Consider the following 4418-nt stretch of genomic DNA (forward strand, 5'->3'; position numbering starts at 1 on the left):
TCATTTATATGGCTCCACTGATCAAGTCCCACCCTGAATGAGTGGGGCCATGCCTCCATGGGAATATCTCATCAGACTCATCACCCACAGCTGGGTGGGGCACATTCCAAGCAAATCTAATCAGCACCAAAACATCTGCCCCACAAGACTACATCAAAGATAATGGCATTTGGGGTACACAATACATTCAAACTGCCACATTCCACCCCCTGGACCCCAAAATGACATAATCTTTCCAAGTATAAAATACATTCATTCCATCACAATATCATAAAAAACTTAGATCATTTCAGTAACAAAAATTAAGTACAAGATCCTATCAAAATCAATTACAGGTGTGGTGGGTCCTAAGGCATAATTCTCCTTTAGCTTTGGATCTGTGGACTTAGAACAAGTTGTATGCTTCCAATATACAAAGGAGGGACATTCATAGGGTAAACATTCCCATTGCCATAAGGAGAAACAGTAAGGAAAACAGGGTTAACATGGCCAAAACAGTTCCTAAAACACACAGGACAAACTCCATTAGATTTCAAAGTCTGAGAGTCATTCACAGAATGATGTTGCATCCTTGGGGCTTGAGAGAGCAGGAGTCTAAACCTTCCTAAGGGCCTTTGTGGCAGCCCTTTCCTCTTCACATGCTTAGGTGAGTGTTCCAACATATCCACACATTGGGGAGACCACCTTCTCAGCCCCACCCTCCTCAAACATTGGGGCAGCTTCTGGATTCCCTTCCATCTCCAGGGCACATGATCAACCCCTTCAGAACAGTGTGGTGGCAGCCAGGTACTCCCCAATTCCATAGGAATGTGCTCCACCCTCTTTGGGACCTGAGGTGGCAAAACTCTTCCGGAGCATCAAGGTGGAAGGCCCACCCTCGACCTCCAGGGCAAACTCACCCTTTCCATGTGTGTGGGCTACTTGGCTCTCCCAGCCCAAGACCTCTTGACTCCAGACCTCAACCTCCGTGGCTCTGTCTTTGAAGAAATTTTTCCTTCAATTTGTTCCTTGTCTATCCCCTCCAGTCCAGACCAGCAGCATCTCTGTCTATAAAGATCTCACAAAAATTCTGTTGGCTTTGCATGAACCACACAGGGGCAAAGCCATCAGACAATAGGACTTTCCACAAATCCTTTCTGGATAATTCCATCTCCAATCTTGGCTTGTACTGAAATGGCAGCTGGGTTCCATGTTTGGTAACATCCTCACATTGGGCTGTAGCTTCTGGGATTCCACCCCCTGGAAGCCTGTAATTTTCCAAGCCATCAGCTTCTGGTTTCTTTGAACCCAAGAGTTCAGTTCTAAGTTTATCTCTCTCCACTCGCATTTTACTATAAACTGCAAGGAGAAGCCAGGTTACATGCTCCACACATAGTCTAGAGATCTCCTCAGCTAAGTATTCCAGTTTGTCACTTTCAAATTCTTTCTTCCATCTGACTCTAGGACTCAATTTTGCCAAATTCTCTGCCACTTTCAAACAAGGATCACCTTTCTTCCAGGTCGTAACAACACATTCATCACTTCTGTTCAAGTCCTTGTAAGAAGTATCTTTAGAGTCCATATTTCCACAAACAGTCTCTTCAAAGCAGTTTAGGCCTTTTCTATCAAACTCCTCACAATTCTTCCAGAAACACCCCACTATCCATTTAAAAAGCCATTCCAGCATGTTTGGTATTTGCAAACTCAGCAGCAAAATCACCCCACTCTCAGTACCAAAATCTGTTCCAGTTTGCTAATGCTGCAGAATGCAAAACACCAGAGATGGATTGGCTTTTATAAAAAGGGGGTTTATTTGGCTACACAGTTGCATTCTTAAGGCCATAAAGTGTCCAAAGTAACACATCAGTAATCGGGTACCTTCACTGGAGGATAGCCAATGGAGTCCAGAAAACCTCTGTTAGCTGGGAAGGCACATGGCTGGCATCTGCTCCAAAGTTCTGGTTTCAAAATGGCTTTCTCCCAGGACATTCCTCTCTAGCAAGCTTGCTCCTCTTCAAAACATCACTCACAGCTGCACTGAGTTCCTTCTCTTTCAGTCAGCTTATTTATATGGCTCCACTGATCAAGTCCCACCCTGAATGGGGGGGGCCATGCCTCCATGGGAATATCTCATCAGAGTCATCACCCACAGCTGGGTGGGGCACATTCCAAGCAAATCTAATCAGCACCAAAACATCTGTCCCACAAGACTACATCAAAGATAATGGCATTTGGGGGACACAATACATTCAAACTGGCACACCTTCCCTCATCTTCAGTTATCCCAACTGCATTAATGCCTTCTCACAGGAAAGGTGGAAGGATTTAATAGAGATGTTTTTTTGAAAGTGTCTGATATAGTGAAGTGGGTCAACAGACAACAATTTTCCTCTTTGCCAGATTGAAAGTGTATGTGCAGGAAGCAGTGAGCTTCAGGATGACAGAATCATTTCCTTTAGCAAGAGGCAGAAAATTGTTTTGCACATATAAGTTATTGGAAATGATATATATATATATGAGAAGTATTATGAGAATTTGGTAAATGTAAGATGTGGAATTTATCACAATATGAGTAGGAGTGAGAGAATATACTTTCCCAAATTCCAACAGATTTTTAAAACAACTGAATGGAATAATCAACATGTCAACATAAAGGAACTTTTTAATAAAATGAGAAGACTCTGAGCCCCCAGAATATGATTTACATAAAAAGAAACAAAAATGTATCTGAACCATCTTATGAAATCCCAAGAATTTGTAACTGTAGAAAATCCATCCTCAAGCACATATTTTTCAAATAAGGGAACCTTAAAATAATAAGTGTACACATTTTTTAAAATCAAGATTAATATCATTCTTACCAAATAGTGAAATTTAGAAATTATGAAGAAAGCTGAATCAATATAGCTTAATGGATAAAAAATCTAGAATATTAAAGCATATTCTAGGGAAGATGGAAATTTTAGAAGAATGAGAAATGTATAAGATCTCCTATGAAACTTCAGAACAAGAGTGAAAATCAAAAAAAAATTTAATAAGAAAACATTAATATTTTCTATAAAATGTTTAAAAATATAAAAGGAAATAATGTAGAAGACATAATAAGCAAAGGTCTATGATATATTAATCTCCAAATAGGAATAATTTCAGACGGTTACTTCATGGCAGAAAAAAATAAAGGTAATTTTAGTTCATCTTTAGTCATCTTTGTACTACTCCACTACTTGTGAGTTTCCATAGGACTTTACCTAGAGTGGATGTAACGTCCTTTATGCTCATGCAGTAGATAACAAGATGTGATGTTGGGATGCCACAGAATAGAAAAGAGACATCAACACATCCAGACAAGAAGGCACATCAGAGGCTGGTCTTAAATAAACAACAGCCCCAGTTACAAAGAACACACTCACAATGATGACATGTGGCAAGCAGGTGGAAAAAGCTTTTGATTGGCTCTTTCTGGATGGTATCTTTTCAGAGTGGAGAAAATATACACATAGGAGCCCACAGTGCAAACTAAACATGTAAATGCATAACAAACACCAGTGGCAACACTGATGTTGATGGTGGCATATTCTTCAGGGCAAGTGAGCTTTGGTAAACAGGAACATCACAGAAGAACTGATGTAGCTTATTGGAGCCTCTGAAATCCAGAGAGAATGTGTCAGCTGACAACAAGATTCCTAAGACCCTGCCATTGAACCAAGACACTGCCATCATCTGGACACAGACCCTTTAGGTCATGAGAGCCTCATACTGCAGAGGGTGGCAGATGGCAACATAGCAATCATAGGATATCACAGTGATGATGCAAATCTCTGACCCTGCCAAGAGTACCAGGAAGAGCTGCAACACACATACAGTAAAGACATGGAGTCATTGAAGTTGAAAGAGTTGAGAACAGATTTGGGGACTGTGGCATAAATTAGACACAGATCTAAGAAGGATAAGTGCTTGAGGAAAAAGTACTTTAGTATCTGGAATGTCAGTCAAGAACTGTATGAAGGAGGATGAGAAAATTCTCCAACATTGTCACTAGGTAGATCAGTAAGAAGAGCACTGCTAGTAGCATAACAGCATCAAATTCTCAGTAAGTCTTGTGAGAAAGAATTCCATCATCACTGTGTGATTACGTTTTAAAGTCAAGTCACCTATTGAGTAGGGGAAATAAAGTTATAGTAATTATCTGCTTCTTTATTTTTAAGCATGTATTCTGTAGCATCATGAGTTAGAAAATAAGTACTTTTCTTCAAAAAAGTTGTTCTTATTTCCAGTCTACTGAGGTGTAAAGCAACTATGAGTATAATAATCAAATATATATTGCCTTAAATGCATTGTGAAAGTAGAAAATCATCCCATTTATCTTCTTAATTACCTGAAATGATTTCCAAGTAAGTTTGCTTCCATTGGGATTTTGATGATTGACTTTAAAATTATAA

The 4418-nt window shown here is 39.7% G+C and overlaps 1 pseudogene; it reads right to left on the reverse strand.

Moving 5' to 3' along the window:
• Positions 1–3180: 3180 nt before the first annotated feature.
• Positions 3181–4098, reverse strand: LOC119524680 (annotated as a pseudogene).
• Positions 4099–4418: the final 320 nt, after the last annotated feature.

The sequence above is a fragment of the Choloepus didactylus genome, assembly GCF_015220235.1.
Source record: "Choloepus didactylus isolate mChoDid1 chromosome 11 unlocalized genomic scaffold, mChoDid1.pri SUPER_11_unloc4, whole genome shotgun sequence".
Lineage (NCBI taxonomy): Eukaryota > Metazoa > Chordata > Mammalia > Pilosa > Megalonychidae > Choloepus > Choloepus didactylus.